The sequence below is a fragment of the Cheilinus undulatus genome, linkage group 12 (assembly GCF_018320785.1).
Source record: "Cheilinus undulatus linkage group 12, ASM1832078v1, whole genome shotgun sequence".
Lineage (NCBI taxonomy): Eukaryota > Metazoa > Chordata > Actinopteri > Labriformes > Labridae > Cheilinus > Cheilinus undulatus.
Window position 1 is genome coordinate 47,712,180 of NC_054876.1, and position 19,706 is coordinate 47,731,885.

At 40.1% G+C, this 19,706-nt stretch overlaps 1 protein-coding gene across 1 annotated transcript in view; it reads left to right on the top strand.

Annotated features, from left to right (window-relative positions):
• Positions 1 to 19,706, top strand: part of sgcd (sarcoglycan, delta (dystrophin-associated glycoprotein)) — a 259,177-nt gene that overhangs the window by 158,714 nt on the left and 80,757 nt on the right. The window lies entirely within an intron of this gene.

Consider the following 19,706-nt stretch of genomic DNA (forward strand, 5'->3'; position numbering starts at 1 on the left):
CCTTGTTTGACTAGACCAGTGATACTCCACATGTGGCTCATTTGAGAAGATCTGTGGCTCTTTTATGTCTTAATTTGAAACATTTTTCCCACTCCTGCACAGTAGGCTTTAATTGTTAACCTCTATTTTTTGCCTGCATATTTCCATTGCCCTTATCTGCAATTTTTTGCTACTTTAATTCCATTTTTACTGCTTTTAGCCAATTTTGACACTTTTATCCAGCTTTTTGCAATTTTTTGCCCCTTTTTTTTTGCGTTTTCTTTTGCAACCTTTCACCCGTTTAAGCTGCCTTTTGCAATTAAATACCACTATTTTCCCATTTTGCCACTCTTTGATGCTTTTTGCCCATTTTCCCCACCTTTTTTCCTCATTTTTGCACATTTTAGTCACTTATCACTCATTTTTCTCCATGTTTTTTGCCACTTTTGGACCATTTTTGCCACATTTTTCCCCTTTTTGACAATTTTATCATGCTTTTTGCAATTTTTTGCCCCTTTTTGCAGCTTCTTGTCCATTTAAACTGCCTTTTGCAATTAAATGCCACTTTTTGCCCATTTTCCCCACCTTTTTGCCAAATTTAGTAACTTTTTCACTCATTTTTGCAACGTTTTTGCCACTTTTAACTCATTATTTGGTCACTTTCCACCCATTTTTGCCACTTTTCTCTTAGTGTTTGCTGCGTTTTGACCATTTTTGCCGCCTTTAACTTATTTCAATTGCCACTTTTCAAGACTTGATTGGGGCTCTTGCAAATATATTTTTCAACAGTTTAGCTCTTTGGTTGAGCAGGGTTGAGTAACACTGGACTAGACCAGTGCCCTTTCTCTGCCATCCTACCTGTCTTTAGTGTTTTTGAGGAGTAATTAATTGAAAAATGGTATTCTATGCCAAACAGTGGCACCACTAGTCATTTGAAGCTATTTGTTATTATTGTGATATCCAGAAAGAATCATAGATGGGCTTGTAGACAATTAATAACAATTTACTTTCTTGGCTGAAGATCTCTATGGTGCTGTGATTACTGAAGGCTAAATATGAGCTGTTTTTGTCTAAAATCAATTTTCTATAGTGCCGATAGAAGTATTCCCCTCCTTGGACGCAAGGATTACATAAATCAATCATGATCAATGTAATTTTTTATTTTTTGACAAAAGAAAAAAAATCCAGAGGTCTTTAATGTAAAGTGAAAAAACATATTTCTACTATATATATATATATATATGTTATGTAAAATAGGTGACTGCATAAATATCCATCCCTTTAATGTGGCTGACTTAAATCAATACTCGTAGATGTCCAGCCATCTTGTTGTAGTAGTTTTGTTTCAGCCTCTTCATTACTCGCAGCGATGACTAACTCAAAATCCCTCCACACCGCTGATGATATTAAGCCTTTGGTTAACAAGGAAAACCTCACTTAGATTAAAACTCTGCTATACGAGAAAGCTCTGGTCAAACTTTCCCTGCATAGTCTCCAGCAGGACTGAGCATGCTCAGAGCGATAGATTTGCTTTGACATCATCATGCATAGATAATCAGCCATGTGCTTGCTGTCTGAGGAGATAAACAACTGCAGGACAGTGGATGTAGTAAGATTAGTCTACTTTTAGTTTATATTAAAGCATTCTCCCAACATATCTTCTAGGTTAAACGAAATATAATATATAAGTATTCAGTATTTACTTATCTGGTTATTTGCATGTTTTCTACCAGACATTTTGAGCTGTTATATTTTTATCTGCCGGACTTGGCCATTTTTACCGGCCAATGACCGACAAAAGCCGGCTAACAGAAACTAAGATGTGTACTGATTTTTATGTATGTAGCTCTTATCCAGTGCTTTATCTCACTTTTGCCCCCCCCCCCCAGGGGTCACTGTGTGATGGAACAGCACAGTTTGGCTATTTCTTCAAGGGGGCCATTTTTGGGGAAAGTTTGGTGAGTTTTGGGGCTTGATAAGACTTCCAAAACAGGCCACGAGTCACTGAAGAGAGCAGATATAATAGGGGCCACACTGACCCCAGGCTGGTGCTCGGGCCCTGATTGAGGGAGAGCCCATTTGTTGGATCTTTTAGGGACCCAATCATTACTGTGGCCTGCCTAGAGCACGTGATACAGAAAAGATTTAGGGCAGATATGGTATGTTTGTGGGGCTTTTCACAGAGCTGAGTCAAACGATCTGTCTCACTAAACAGAGCTGTGATTCCCATCAGCACTGATCTTGCATTTGGAAAAGCATAAAAAACTTCCCTTTGAACACTAAAAGGATAAGAAATGTGCTTTATTTGTCTCGTGGAGAATACTCTGAATCTGATGTGTTTCTTTGGGTTAAAGCACCTAGAATTGTCATCGCTGTTCCCAACAGAACACACACATCCTTCACACATAACACACTGCTGCTTCTGTGCTGACATTAGGTGTCAAACTGACATACCATAAATGCAGAGCAGAGTAATGTGTTGCTTATATTAGCATTATAATCAGTGCATAGAGAGGAGAGCAGAGCTCAGATCTCATCTCTGCTGCTCGTGTGTGAGCCGAGGAAGATGACAACCAGCACGAGAGGAGGAGGAGGAAGAGTTTTTAAAGCTTTTAGGAAATGAAAGCTTGGTGAGGAAGAAGAAGAGAGTGATGATGGAGAGTTTATATCTGCCGGCAGGACTCGGGGGAGGGGCGGGAGAGGGTGGCCCGTAGTCGTCAGACAAATGAGTTTTGTGCGTGTGACAGGAGATAAGAAGTGACAGAGCTGTTGTGACGGCAGTGGGACGCTCGGCCTCTCGCTGACGCCGCTGCGACGGATGATTTCCTGTGAGAGCAGAGGGGCGGAACTGAGGAGAACAAAAGTAAAATAATTTCACTTTGAAAATATGAATTCAAGCATAAACAAAACAGCTGCAGAGGATGGGAGCAGAAACAGAGAGGAGAAGGCTGTGGAGTCAGACAAAGATGCTCAGTAACGATTATGACTTCCAATGGAACGGTTATGAAACAGGCTGAATTAATACTGATACCATGTGACCCAAAAAGCAAAAACGACATCAGGAGGAAGATTATATATTTCTATATGGTTATTTTTATCTCTGAAACTGCTGCTACTGCATCTGTTTCAGATAAAGTGATCAACTGCACGCTGCTGCAACAGCTTTTGTTTGCATTTATCTGGAAAAAAAATCCTGATAAGTCGTTCATTTGACTGTAAAACAACAGCAGGAAGGGATTTTCTGTCAAAAAGCATTAATCACTCATACACAGGGGAAGGTCAGTGAGCAGTAAGACACCACCTTGTTCTTAAAAAAGCTCAAACAACTCCACAGAGTTTTTGTTAAGCTTTGACCTAGCTGAACAGCAGGTGCAGCAGTGTAGTGGTTGTTGACGTCTGCCTGAAGATATCCTGAGAAGTGAGAGGTATAGTGTTCACCTTGTTTGTACCAAAAGTAAAGCATAGATTCTGTAGGAAATGTACAGATCTGAATGCTAAAGGTCAATAATGGACAAAATCTGAGTTATGATTCGGTTCGGTAGTGTTGGTACCTGTACCATATCACTTTTTGGTACCTATCCCCACCTAATAATAATAATAATAATGATAATAATAATAATAATAACTTTATTTGTATAGCAAGCAGAAGAACAAAGCAACAACCCAAAGAAAAGATTAGAAGACAGAACGTGACATGCAGACAACATCAGCAGAATCCACACATTCAAAGAAACTAAACAGGAATATGTTTGAGATAGTAATTCATCAAGATCAATATACATCAAAACCTAGATGTCATGTGAAGCCATGCAAACTAAGACATCACAGATATCAATCAGAGTGCAGACATGAAGCCATTCTACACAACTAAGACATCATGTACGTCATCAGGATGCAGGCGAGACACAGACACCAGGTACCATAAAACAATAGGAACAATAGGAACTAATCCTTTGATTTGTCTTGTTCAACTTCAGCAGTGGTTCTCAAATAGTGTGCCTAAAGGCTAGTCTAGGTGTGCCGTGGGAATTTGTACCAAATGTTATTACTACAACTTTATGGCAAGTACTGTAACCAGGCCTGCCCACAGATCTGGACCCCTGTAAAAACCTCAGAGAATGGGACCTCCCCAGTTGGGATTAAATGATGATATCGGTGTATGTGTTTAATCAGTAGCATTGGTGCTAGCATCCTGGCTAACAGTTACCTCATTAAGAGCTGAAAAGCATGGCGAGTCATTATTGGGTTGAATTGGTGTTAAAGTTATTAATTCGTGCTATTTCTAACCAAGTTAAACCATTTTTGACTGCTTTTTTTTGCCACTTCTTATTACTACTTTTGACCCATTTTTGCAACTTTTTTTGAACTTTTTGCCACATTTAGCCCAGCTTTACTACCTTTTTGCCACTTTTTGACCACTTTTTTGCCCACTTTTTCTTTTTTTTCTCATCACTTTTATCCCATTTTTTTTTTTACCACTTTTATACACAGTAAATCCTTTTAGGCCAATTATAACCCATTTTTGCCACTGTTTTGACACTATCAACAAGTTTTGACCAATTTCAACCCATCGTTTGGCCACTTTTTACCAATTTTTGCTCATTTCTGACTTTGTTTAGCCACTTTTTGTCCAATTTTGCCATGCTTTTTCATAACCTTTAACCCATTTTTGCCACCTTTTGCCGTCTCCATGATCCCCCAATTGACTAGGCCCCAGAAAGCTCTCCCCTTTATCTCCCCTTATCGTCCACTTTGACTGTAAAATTATTTGAAAAGTCTACTTTGTATTGATTTAAATATGGTGTTCCTTGAGATTTTGGCTTAACCTTAGGTGTGCCTTGGGCAAAAAAAGTTTGAAAACCACTGGCTTATAGAAGGACCTCGAAGCAGTTGTCCCTGACAATGCAGCATATACAGTATTATGAGTGGCTGGGTCATGACGACATGAGGACACTTTGTCATGGTTTGTCTACTGAGCGGGCAGTCTGCAGAGATTTCATTTTTTAGCTGTGACACAAACAAGCGATGTCACAAACACATTACATTTGACAGCACTTTATTTTAAATATCAATGCATTCTAGTACTGTGTTAAATTTTGAAATGACTTCACTACTCACAGGTGCCAGAGTGTCAATAATAATAACAGAAGCACTAACATAAACCTGAGTTTTTCTTAAGGTCTTAAAACTTTGGTTCACATCAGACTGAAATATAAAATGCATCATTTCAAGACAAATATTTCAGTCAGGACCACTCATCTTACATTTTAACATTTTATTGCAAAGCGGATGAACAGTTTTACTTGGCAGAGAAGGTTCTGCTCAAAAGATGCTTCCTGGGTTATTCAAGCAGAATGCTTTGACTCTCCAGGGAGTGCATGGCAATAAACCCCCATATGGATAGACACATTAACGGCAATGTGTGTTGTATACATTAAAATTAGTTCAAAAGTTAATACACAGAAGCATGAATCTGAATATGAGGGTACAATAAGATTATTCTATAATGGAGGAGGCTGGGGAGGAGGTGAAGCTTTGCCGGCAGCAGCAGCAGTGTGGTATCAGTGAGAAGTTACTTCCTCCGCCGAGGAGGTTATGTGATCGGGTGGGTTTGTTAGTTAGTTTGTTTGTTAGTTTGTTAGCAACATAACTCAAAAAGTTGTGGACAGATTTTCATGAAATTTTCAGTAAATGTCAGAAATGGCATAAGGAAGATATAATTAGATTTTGGGACTGATCTGGATCACCGTCTGGATCCAGGAATTTTTTAAAGGATTCTGTACTATTGGAAGATAGGGCTAATGGCGGAGGTCTGCGCTCTCTGAGTGTTTTTCTAGTTTTTAAATACATGGCTGTGTTGAGAGAAAGAGGTATGATTGGATCAGCTGGCCTTTGTAAATTGCTACATAGTAAGTTAAGAAAAAAAAATATCCTTGCACTAGTGCAAGCCTGCAGACTTTTAGAGCATTGCAGAGCAATGCTCTAAAAGTCTGCAGTTACAACTTTAGCTCACCTGGTGGCAACTCTTTAGTGTGAACTGGGCTGTGAACTTTAAAGTGCTCTAGGATGAGGTTTGAACTAAATTAATATATATCAGTATTGGCTAAAAATAATTTGTAAATATCAGCATTTTGGTTATCAGCAAAATTCATATATTGTATATAACTTTTCATTTTTTGATATGCTTGTTTGAAGAGATGCCTTGGCCTAGAGCAACCATAACTAAAGTATTTCATACAAGTATGTCATGACAGGGGTTGCAGCCTTTCAGATTTAGAGCCAGGTTCCTGCAGTAAGCATTTCTCCTGGTTGTTGAATTTGTTTGAGCGTAACCTGCAGTAATGACTGATAAACCTGCAGCAGGAAGAGTTAAAGTTTGGCGTTGAATTGTCGCTCTCTGGTCTGCTTTACTGCATGACAGCCAACCTAACAGACCACGTCATCTGTCTTCAAGAGGGCTTTTATTTTGGAGGCATGTGGCTGCGCCACACTTCTTTTTAATCCATGATTTCATCTAACACAGAGAGGGTAATTTGAGTCCATGCTTATGATTCTCCATGTATTAAATTTAAGTGATATCTTCATAAACTGCTGTTAGACCGGCTTTTGTGATAATGATACCATGGAAAATATGAACTTCTGTAGACTTCTTTCCCTCCTTTCTTGAGATAAAATGATACAAACTTTTACCCCAGACTTTAATAAAATAAAATAAAACTTTCTGCATTAATAAGTTTTAAAGAAATCAGACATCCATGTCACAAAAGGACAGATTTAATCAGCACTGATTTCTTATATTTCATACTCTCTTACACAGCAGGATAATTACAGGGGAAGTGAAATCTCTCACAGCGAGGATAATTAAGATATCAGAAATTACTGAATCTGTGAGATGTTAAGCACCAGCCACGTTGTCTCAGCTCTTTGATTCCCAGTTCGTCTCCTTTCACTTCACTCCCTCGCCAGTTCTTTCCTCCAATTTCTCCCTCTTTTGCTTAAAAACGTCTTTACTTCCTGCTGCGCCTGTTTCCTCCCAACCATCACTCACCATTATCCCTCCATCTGCCATCATTCACCATCACTCATCCAGCCGCCCACCCGCTCATCAGCCCATCCATTCACTCTCATTAATAGGTAAACACACATTTGAAGTGTCTCCCTCTTGACTTGGACCCACATTCCTACTTAAGAGCTCCCATGGGTGCTCTCTGTCTCTCTCTCTCTCTCTCTCTCTCTCTGCCACACACCTTTAAGAGACCTCTGTGAGCATCCTCATCCACGCTCATTTCCATCCTTTGCAGCCTCACTGAGTCAGAGTTCATTACTGTCAGCACCTCGACAGAGCGCTCCTCCTAACACAAGGAGACACAGGCGGAGGTGGTGATGGAGGCCGGGCGGCGGGGACGAGCGAGGACAGGTAGTGTTTGAAGTTATTTTTGTTTTTCAGCGCTTGATTCAAAGTCAAATCTATTTTAATATGAACATGTCACCGCCTCTTTAAACTCAGCGTCAACATGTACAGTCCACAAATCCTGACATCAGTGAACACAACACGCTTTAGTCCAACAAAGCGACTGCTTTGATCTGACGTTTACACGCACACAAAGTCCTCTTTGATTAGGAGGAAGGAGCTGGAAAAGGTCTGCTGCAAAACAGAGAAAGTGATAAGGAAAAGTTCTAACACATCAGTGAGTCTGAGAAGATTAATGCTTCTTTTACGTCATAATTTTATCTCAGGAGCTCTTAGAGACAGAAAACAAGGAGAGGGAGGGAAAAAATATAGGGGTCAAGATTAATCCCAAGTAACATGGATCCACAATTAGTGCATTGGCTTTTTAGTGACATAATCGCATGCTTTACTGTCCCTCTCAGCACACTTTGGTGCAGCACCTCCCTGATAATGGATATAAACTCTAGATAATGGATATAGAAAATCAAAACAGTAAGAGGAATAAGGGACATTAAAACATGAATAAGAAGAGCAAAAGGTATTAAAACAAGCTTAAAATCAGAGAAAGTAAAGAATTAATGGTAACAATAATAATAACAACAGTAACATAGCAAAAATAGCAGTAATGTAATAATAAAAGTGAAGATAAAAATGTAAAACCATGATTAAAAGAATAACAATAAGAAGACAACATCTGAAAAAGCACATCTATAAAAATGAGTTTAAGAAGAGATTTAAAAGCAGTGGCTGTTTCTGAATGCCTTATCTCCTCGGGTAGGTCGTTCCAAAGTCAAGGGGCCCTTACGGAAAAGGCCTTGTCGCCTTTAGTTACAAGTCTCGACTTTGGAACGACCAGAAGGCCCCCACCCAAGGATCTCAGGGTGCGGGCTGGCTCATAGGGGGTTAAGGTTCTGTTACATATATTGGAGCCAGACCAGTATATGCGTAAAATCTTAAAATCAATTCTAAAAGTAACTGGAAGCCAATGTAAAGATGCTGAAATAAGGGTGATGTGATGTCGTCTGTTAAGAAATGATATTTTTCCCTGATTATCCTAAATCCATTAAAAAGTGATATTTTTCCCTGATTATCCTGAATCTGTTCAAAAATGATATTTTTCTCTGATTTTGCTAAATATTTAATGCAATTGACAGTCAGTATAATTTTCTAGTCATCAACCATTAGAGCATAATTCAAATGTTATTGAACAAACCTCCCTAGGATTATTTATTTTTTCCAAAAATAAAAACACTTAAAACTAGTGATGTGTCTTTCATTAACAAACCTGCTCAAAGAGCCGGCTCTTTTATGTGAACTATAAGAGCCAGATCCTGAGAGAGAGCTGTTTTATAGTATAGTATAGTATAGTATAGTGTAGTATAGTATATTAGTAGGATCATTTGTTTATAGATTGTGTGCCTCTGTGTGTTATTTGATTGATTATTAGGGATGATCTTTTATCCTCTACCACAGGCACACCATGCATTAAGGACTCATGTTGGGGGTGAAGCATTAATGTTAACTATCAGGTGTGTCATATATCCCAGCCAGTGACCAGATTTCATCAACAGTAGATTTTGAAAAACTGAGCACAGTTGGAGTAAAATACCTGGCACAATATCAGTCATATGTTATAACATCGCTAAAACTGGCAGGTCACATCAAGCCAAACTGCTACCTGAATAAAGAGACATTCAGGAACCAAAGGAGCCGACTCTTTTTGCTAAGCCGAGCCAAAGGAGCCGGATCAATGAAAAGAGCCGAAATTCCCATCACTACTCAGAATGCTCTGTTCCACATTATTATGCACAACAGAGTTTCAAAATATTTTACATGTTGTAAAAGAACTGAAAATAGTCATGTGTTGAATTTGCAGCATTTTTACTGAAGGCTATTTCAAAAACAAAAACATCTTAACAGGCCAAGTTCCATGTTAGCATAGGAGCCCTTCTTTGATGTCACCTTCACTATTCTTGCATCCATTGAACTTGTGAGTTTTTGGAGAGTTTCTGCTTGAATTTCTTTGCAGGATGTCAGAATATCCTCCCAGAGCTGCTGTTTTGATGTGAACTGCCTCCCACCCTCATAGATCTTTAGCTTGAGGATGCTCCAAAGGTTCTCAACAGGGTTGAGGTCAGGGGAGGATGGGGTTAAAATCTTTCAAAAATTGTGTGAAAGAGGCAACAATGAGCAAAAAGTATCAACAATGGGTTAAAAGTGGGAAAAAATGGTTTAAAAGTTGCAAAAAGATGTTGAAAAGGCATTAAAGAGGGGTTAAAAAGTGGAAAATTAGAAAAGTAGCAACAATTGATAAGAGTGTCATGAAGGGGATAAAACATGCATGAAGAGGGTTTAAATTGGGTTAAATTCTTTATAAAATTGGGATAGAGAGGCAAAAAGTATCAACAATGAGTTAAAAGTGAGAAAAATTGGTTTTAAAGTTGCAACAATTGTTGAAAAATTGTAATGAAAAGGGGTTAAAAAGTGGCAAAATAGAAGAAAAGTGGCAAAAATTAATAAGAGTGTCATGAAGGGGATAAAACATGCAGGAAAAGTGGTTTAAATGCGTTAAAATCTTTCAAAAATTGTGTTAAAGAGGCAAAAAGGGGCAAAAAGTATCAACAATGGGTTAAAAGTTTAAAAAATTGGTTATTATTGGTGCTAAATAACTAAATAACTGGGAAAGGCCCATTCTCCGTGATTTTCAGGGGTCCGGCCTTTTCTTTTGTCAGGCCCGTCTGCTTGTGGCCTGCTGCATTATAGATAATAGGGATAGATCTCACTGGTAATGCCTTAAATAATATAAAACATTTCTTTAATTTTTGTGTGTTTGAAAGTCCGGCCCCCAGAGTTTCTGTTGAGACTAAATCCGGCCCTTGTGCAGATGTATTTGATGACCTCTGATGTATGTGTTAAAGACAACTGCCTCCAGAACTGACCCTAACTGAACTTAAACATAGGTTGACACCATTGTGCATGTGAACAGACTCTTCGTTTGTCCTGGATTGGAGGCTGAGTATTTAAAATGCGTCGTTGATTGTAAGGTGTCAAGTTCGTGAGCTGCATTGTTATGGAGTAGTCCGAGCACCCTTTAAAACAAATGACATCCTGTTTGCTTTATTTATTTCCTTCTTCTTTTAATTATTGCAATCACCGAGCACATATCCGGATTTCCCCCTCTGGAGACAGACATGACAGATCCTCAAAGAGAGACAAAAACATCAGTGCTGGAGTCAGTCTCTCACAGCCTCTCCGTCAGTCTTGGTCACAAAAGTGAAAGTCCTCCGGGAGCAGACGTAAGGAGAGAGTCGGAGCACAAACAGAGTGAGAGAGAGGGCCGATGATTCGCCAATTACTCTATTTATCTGCTCAACCGTTTGATGAGGCTGCTCAGGGCGACAATGCTCACCAGACACCTCGCCAACCGCCGTCTCGCACATAGATGTCTCCTCGGAGTCCCCAAAAGACTTCTGAAAGTTTCTGTTCTGTTCTTTACTTGAAAGGACTGGTGTTGGAATTTAAGGAGTTGACATAGAAAGAGCCCCAGACTGGACGACAGCAGACCGAGGCTTTCAGCAGTTGAAGTGGTTGTATGGATGTGTGGTTAGAAACGGGTCTATGTCTAGTGGTTTTCCTGGTTATGTAGAGTAGATCTGAGTGAAATAAGTTTTCGGTGTGTGCTGTAAATTTGTGTTTTTGCAGTCAGGGTTCATCTGTTCAAGCTAACACTGTTAAAGTGCAGATCAGACCGGAGGATGAGCTTCTGTCTGATCCCTGCTCTGTCGAGGCTTATAAAGCTGCCTCATGTTATTACCAATCCCATCCTTCCACCCCTGCCAATAAAATACATAATTACACCCCGCATATAACTTTAATTGGCCCAACTGAGGTCATTGGAAATCCATGATACTGCTATCATTGGCTTCATTATTGCCTCTACAGCTATTTACAGTCCAGTCAGAGCGGCTAGCCGGTTCCCTGCAGACTCGCACTAAATGAGAACACAAACAGAGGGAATACGATGACAGGCTGGGTCAAATCTGACTCAAAATACTCTTTTATGATTTGTCTCAGCTCAGCGAGGCTGCTGAGAGGTCAGGCACAAGTGTATCTCAGAATTTTATCATTCAATTTAGCCATGTTGTTAAAAGACAGCATCCAGAGGCAAGGTTAAAACTTTAAAGTGAAACACCAATAAATATTCGTTCTTATTTTCCTTAAAAAAAAAGTACACTGTATTGCCAAAAGTATTCACTCACCCATCCAAATAATGTAAATCAAGTGTTCCAATCACTTCCATGGCCACAGGTGTATAAAATCAAGCACCTAGGCATGCAGACTGTTTCTACAAACATTTGTGAAAGAATGGCTCGCTCTCAGGAGCTCAGTGAATTCCAGTGTGGTACTGTGATAGGATGCCACCTGTGCAACAAGTCCAGCCAGGAAATTCCTGGCTCCTAAATATTCCACAGTCAACTGTCAGTGGTATTATAACAAAGTGGAAGCGATTGGGAACGACAGCAACTCAGCCACCAAGTGGTAGGCCACGTAAAATGACAGAGCAGGGTCAGGGTATGCTGAGGCGCATAGTGGTCAGAGGTCGCCAACTCTCTGCAGAGTCGATTGCTACAGACCTCCAAACTTCATGTGGCCTTCAGATTAGCTCAAGAACAGTGGAATAGAGCTTCATGGAATGGGTTTCCATGACCGAGCAGCTGCATCCAAGCCATACATCACCAAATGTAATGCAAAGCATCAGATGCAGTGGTGTAAAGCACGCCACCACTGGACTCTAGAGCAGTGGAGACGTGTTCTCTGGAGTGATAAATCGCACTTCTCCATTTGGCAATCTGATGGACGAGTCTGGGTTTGGTGGTTGCCAGGAGAACGGTACTTGTCTGACCGCATTGTGCCAAGTGTAAAGTTTGGTGGAGGGGGGATTATGATGTGGGCTTGTTTTTCAGGAGCTGGGCTTGGCCCCTTAGTTCCAGTCAAAGGAACTCTGAATGCTTCAGCATACCAAGAGATTTTGGACAATTCCATGCTCCCAACTTTGTGGGAGCAGTTTGGGGATGGCCCCTTCCTGTTCCAACATGACTGTGCACCAGTGCACAAAGCAAGATCCATAAAGACATGGATGAGAGAGTTTGGTGTGGATCAACTTGACTGGCCTGCACAGAGTCCTGACCTCGGCCCAACAGAACACCTTTGGGATGAATTAGAGCGGAGACTGAGAGCCAGGCTTTCTCGTCCAACATCAGTGTGTGATCTCACAGATGTGCTTCTGGAAGAATGGTCAAAAATTCCCATAAACACACTCCTAAACCTTGTGGGCAGCCTTCCCAGAAGAGTTGAAGCTGTTATAGCTGCAAAGGGTGGACCCATGTCATATTAAACCCTATGGATTAAGAATGGGATGTCACTTAAGTTCATATGTGAGTCAAGGCAGGTGAGCAAATACTTTTGGCAATATAGTGTACTTCCTAGTAAGATAGGAAGAGAGAAATAGTGCATTTGGTGTTCAATTGCATCACTTTTAGTGTTTGTTGCCCTGGCCTTTGTGGATTAGGTGCTATTTGTAATCAGGCTGTATTGCATGTGAGAGAAGCATTGTGTGCTGAATTCTGAGTGCAATTGAGCACTTTGCATGCATTTTATGTGCGGTTAGCATGAATTTAAATGTGAATCACCTGCCAAAATTAATGCTGTTTAAAACATTTTTACATCTTCATTTCTGACTTCGCCTTTGTATGGATTTCAGTTTTCCCTCCTTAGGGTCTCTGAGTTTTGCCTTAAGCTATTTCAATGTGATTTTTTCAGGTTGCCAACCTTAAATGGAAACAAGAACACAAAAGGTTAAAGGGCAGGGGGCATTTCCCCCTCGCATCCACACCAAACCATGATGCACTGTAACTTCTCACATTTGCCTCTGGGCTGCAGACAGCCACAGCCAGAAGCTGTCCTGCTACGTTCATCTGAACGCTCCACATGAGGGCCTGGAGGGAATGTCATGAACATTAATTTGGCACTTACGACCATCTTTGATGAACTGAAAGGTAAAGAAAAAAAAAAAAAAAGCTCTCAAAGGTGCAGCTTTCCCTGATTTCACATCTGTTCAAATGACCTTTCCTAAGAAAACCCCTCCCACATTCTTCAAACTGACCCAGAGGCTCTAAGGTTCCATTAAATGATGATGTTACCTGCTGATGTTTCTTTTTTAATCATAATTAATTCCTTTCATTACCTTCTATTATGTCCCATTGATGTCTCATTCAAAGCCACATCAGGCCCTGGTAATAGATCCATAACAGGCTGTTAGAGAGGAGGAGAAGAAAGGTGAGGAGAGGTGATCTGAGGAGAGTCTTCCTCGGTGTTAGACGTCTTATCAGCCGCCTGTCTGCTTTGATGCTCTCACTAAGTAATTACCACTCTACATTATGCGGCTCGGACTCTTTCATTTTCTGCTGAGGAAAATCAAAGATGGCTGAATGATTACAGAAATACATTGTTAGAGGAAAAAGGGTTTCTTTGTCTTTCTCGTCTAACTTTCTCATCTGCCTGCTTCGACTGGAGATCAGAGTGAGGAGGCTCTTTGGAGAAAATGTGATCAGTGATAAATCCATGAGCATCTAAGACTTTAAAACACATTTGGCTGCAGGATATTATTCTTTAAAAAGTCAGAATAATTCATAGGGGGCTGATTTAGATCATAATTTTAGATTAGACTCCATTTGTTGTTTTTAAATGTTTCTTATGAGAGATAATCATCTTTAAGTCTAGTTTTTTTTAATGATTTTGCTCACCTAGACATGTGATCCCACAGACAGCTGTTAACTTACACCTGTACGCATTATTCACCGTGTGTTTGTGAGCCAAATCTTTGAAAAAATACTTGACCAAGAGCCACAGTCTAAGTCGTAAAAAGTGGCAATTAAAATATGTTGAGGGGGCAGAAATGGTCAAAAAGCAGCAAACACTGGGAGAAAAGTGGCAAAATGGGTGGGACATGACCAAAACATGAGGCAAAGGTGGCAAAAATGGTCAAAAAGTTAAAAAAGCATGGCAAAAATTAGTGAAAATGGCTCAAAATAGGCAAAAATAAGACTAAAAGGGTGGGGAAAATGGGCAAAAAGTGGCATTTAATTGCAAAAGGCAGCTTAAAAGGGCAAAAAGGGGCAAAAATTGCAAAATGCAGGATAACAGTGTCAAAAATTGGTTAGAAGTGACAAAAAAGTGGCGAAAATGGGGTTAAAGTGGCTAACACTGTGAGGAAAGTGGCATGAAAGGGCAGAAAGTGTCAAAAATAGGTGACAAGTGGCAGAATATGAGTTACAGGTGGCAAAAATTGTCAAAAAATAGCAAAATTTGGCAAAAAAAAATGAGTGAAAAGTGACTGAAATGGGCAAAAATCAGCAAAAAGGTGGGAAAATGGGGAAAAAGTTGCATTTAATTGCAAAAAGAAGGATACAAGTGTGAAAAATTGGCTTTAAGAGGCAAAAAGAAGTGGCAAAATGGGCTAAAAGCAGTAAAATTGGAATTAAAGTAGCAAAAAAAAGCAAATAAGGGCAACAGAAATACACAGAAAAAACAGAGGTTGGCAATTAAAACCTACTGTGTAAGTGTGGGAAACAAACTGATTGTTATATGCAATGTATAATTTATGAGATCAAATTTTCCATTTTAAGGTTTTCTGTGGGAATAATGTTTCAAATTACTGCATAAAAGAGCCACAAATCATCACAACAGAGCCACATGTGCTCCACAGCCACTCCTTGAATACCACTGATCTAGAGGAAACGCCTGTGAGGGGAGGTTCCCCTCAGTCCATCCCTGAAACTCCACACTTTAGTCGCAAACTCTCCACACCAAGAACCAGTGTGCAGACTTTCATGCCTGAGTGCTACCTGGTTGGTCCTGCCAGTAGCACATACTTATCTTAAAGATGAAGCCATGCAAGTCTAAGTACACAGGACTGTGGCACTTCTAGAGCTAACACATGCCAACGAACGCCGACTTCCAGGGATGTGTGCATTTGTCTGACCCAGAACCCATGCAGTGTTGTCCCTGGAGGATCCGGCCACTTTGGGGACTAGTCATTTTTCAGGCCAGACTCAAAGGATTCAGATTGAAGCTTTGCAAGATGGATCTCCCTGATTATAACATGGATTCTGGTCAATCCATCAGCTTTGCAATGTTAAGGCAGTACTAGAATGTTATGTTGCCTGTATTAAAATCCTTCAGTTTATTTATTAGAAATACCCTGACTGATCTGGAACAGGGGTCTCATTTATAAATGTTGCATGTGCACAAAACGGGGCCTGAAGTCGGCATGCGCCACTTGTCAAGCTAAGTATGTGATCTTTTAAAAACAGACAGACAGTAAAATGTTTAAGAATCGGCAATACCAAATGCAAATTGAGTTACATCAGGTTGTGTTTATGGTCAGCTCTGAAAAATGACTGTTTGAGTTCCATCAATAATGAAACTTAAGTCTTTCAACTAAATTCACACTGATCTTGTTTTAGTTTCCAGGATGAAACACGATCAAATCAAACCTTAAATCCTCCTCTAAAGCTCAGGACTTCGTGCCAAATGAGCGCAGCAGTTCAGCGAACATGCAGAGAGAAACGAGACAGAGGAAACATCTGCATCTCCCTCTCTGGTCCTTCAGAGAGCCGCTGAGGATGATCCTCTCAGAGTGGGATCAGAGTCAGAGTTTCAGATGGCAGATGGACGACTCCATGCCAAACTCGTAACTTTTTAACAGCCTCTTTGTATAATGTAACACTTGAAACTGTAAAAGAGAATAAAAAGCTTTAAATATTGAATAAAGGAGTCACGAGAGAGAGCGGGAGAGAGATGGTGGTGACCTAAAAGGGAAGAAATACATTTTGAAGAGGTTGGATTTCATAAAAAAGCTTTGGTAGTGAAAAGGATCCCTGCCTGACCTCTGTGGATTCAACTGTACTGACTCTTATTACCATTTCTTACCATTGGCACTGAACCGGATAGGTTCCCTTGTGAATCAACGACAGAAAATTTGGATGGATGGATGGATGGATGGATGGATGCCTGTGCTCACTCTTATAACCATTTCTAACCATTGGCACTGAACCAGATAGGTTCTCTTTTGAATCAATGACAGAAAGAGGGTTAAATAGTTTAAATTCTATGTAAACTGCCTTTTAGAAAAGAGGTACAATAATAATGCTATTTACATAAAAGTATTAAAGTTTTATGTAGCTCTATTTAAAGTAAAAATTTGCACTTAATTCAAGGTTGCAATGTGCTGTTTTCTCTATCAGATTTCAACAGGAGAAAAAGTTTAAAAAAAAAAACAAAAGAAAAGAAAAAAAAAAAACAATAGAGACTGTCAGATGCAGTTGCACAACCTTTAAGGTCCCTTAAAGACAGCTTTATATATTTGATTTTACTTCATTTCAAGGGGTGGAATCCAAAACTATAATGGCATGGGTCTTCAGACGGATGGATGGATGGATGGATGGATGGATGGATGGATGGATGGATGCATGCATGCATGGATGGATGGATGGATGGATGGATGGATGGATGGATGGATGGATGGATGGATGGATGGATGAAGGGATGCATGGATGGATGGATGGATGGATGGATGGATGGATGCATGATGGATGGATGGATAGATGGATGGATGGATGAAGGGATGCATGGATGGATGGATGCATGATGGATGGATGGATAGATGGATGGATGGATGCAGGGATGCATGCATGGATGGATGCATGGATGGATGGATGGATGGATGTACTCAATATATCTCTCTTTGCTAAACTAAACAAACCAACATGCAGCATTTTAACTTCGTAAAGAAATGATTTTATAAAAATGGCTTTGACAGAAAAAGCAGTGATCTTTACATTGTTGTTTATTTTAATGGTACTAATGTATCATAGAGAAAGCTACAGTATGCCAAAATAAAGTTAGGAGACCATTTTAGTTGTGGTTGAAATTTAAAGTCAAAACAGAAATCAATAACTTAATGCAGATTCATTAAACTCCACTTACAGTAATCAGGACTCAATTATACTTCACAGAACCATAGCCATGGTTGCTTTGAATTTTTCAAATTATTTCACATTATGAAATTGTTTTTATTTTTAACTTTAATTATTGTCTGATTGTCCCTGGTAGCGTGAAATTATTTTTCCTATTAATGGTTAATCTGTCTTTAATAGTATTCAAACTTTTTAATTAGGATTTTACCACATACATGATTTGGAACTGGAAGCTCCACCAAACTCCACTGTGGCAGTGGATCACGGCAGAGCTGAACCATGTAACAGGCGTATTGTTTTGGGCTTTGTCCATTTATTTAAACTTTTAATAACAAATAAATGAACCTTGGTTAAAGCCTGAATTATTTGACATGGTATTAAGTGAAAGAGGCAGGAGAAATCCTGGAAAATAAATTGGATGTTAGAGGGGAATTGGTTTTACGAGTCACTGACCTCAGACCCGAACTGATTTCTCTTGTGAGCATGTTCAAATAAAAATCAAGTGTTTCTAACACAGCTCTGGACAAGAAAAAAAAACCCACATAGAATCTTCTGCATGTAGCTCTGCAAAAGAAAGTTAATGTTATGTAGATGCAATTTGTCAAAAAGCCAGCATCCTCTTCACTGTCTTGCTCTTTGAAAACTGCGGCTAAATTAATAAACTCCACAGTCAGATTTGTGAACTCAGAGGGTGAGTAATTTTTTCGTTGACCTCATTAATGTTAGGAAGTCAGCAGCTCTGAGTTCACGATCTAAATATGTACTCTCAAAGGAGTCATGACCTGCACAAAACTGAGTTTAACAAGAGCTCCCTGAAAAACATAACATCATAAAAACATCCGTCTGTGAGGGAGGCAGGCAGAAAACCTTCAGGAAACTAATTGGAAAGTTTAGAAACATATATTATCGAACAAACACAGTGCTCCCTCACTCTGTGCAGCTAAGCTGTGGGATTATTTTAAGTGCACCTTTGCCCTTCTTTCCTTTGGGTTCTGATTTATTCTGTGTCATTAGTAAAACAGCTCCAACCTTCAGCCGCTGAGAGAGAAACTCTTCCACGCTTCATGAGAGGGTCATGGCCTGAAAAGGTTCAGAGATCAGCCCCTTGGAGGTTTTTAACATGTTCTTCCTCCGCTGTGTTGCTCTGAAAGAAGTATTATTTTGTTTTGATGTTTTCCTCCCGGCTGCTCAGACGGCACTGGAGTTATTCCGCCTCTGTCCTTGCCCTGTGGACCCTCACTAGCCTGGAGCTAACCCCGCATCAGCCTTTTGGCTCCGGGGTCACCTCAGATGTTATAAAGCCTCTGCTGAAATATTTGCCCTTTGGGAGGGAGCCTTTTCTCAGAACTACTGAGGACTTTTAATGCTTTCCTTTCTCTTATATGCTGCACTATTTTTCAGGGAAGACAAGAAAAGTTAGGGCAAAACCAGAGAGTAATAAGATGCTGCAAATATGGCAGGGCAATTGTTGAACCCAGGAAGTTAAATTGAGTCCCCCAGAGGGGTACAAATGAGCCTTTTCTGCCCTGAGTCAAGCCTCACAGGAACAATCCTTTCAGGCTTTTTGCTGCTCCGAGAAGAAGACGTTGTTAGCTGGGTCAGTGTGCTTTCTGGTGTTGTTTTGAGCTATATTTCTGGCTTTTATGCCTTTATATGAGTGGACAGTGAGAATTCAGGAGGAGAGAATGGGGGATGACAAGCCTGAGATTGGTCTTGAGCCCTGGCTTCCTGCGGAGACGACTACAGCCTCTGTGCACGAGACCAGATCGAGCAGCTCAGCCAACTGGTGCCTCATATAACCTGCTTTATGACTTATTTGTTGTTTTCCCAGAAAGAGACTTTCTTTTGAGGATATTTGAGAAATTTTGGCCAACTCCTTTTTGCAGAATTGGCTAAATTCAGCCATATTTGAGGGTTTTAGAGCATGGACGGCCTGTTTAAGGTCATGCCACGACATCTCAATGAGATATAAGTCCAGCCTTTGACTAGGCAACTCTAAAGCCTTCCTTTTTTGCGTCATTCAGAGGTGGACTTCTTTGTGTTTTTCATATCATTGTCCTGCTTAACCTAAACAAGCTTGAGGTCATGAACTGATGGCCAGACATTCTCCTTCAGGATTTTCTGGTAGAGGGCAGAATTTGTAGTTCCATTAAGTACAGTGAGTGACCCAGGTCCTGAATCAGCCCCAGACCATCACACCACCACCACCACCATGTTTGACTGTTGATGAATGCTGTGTT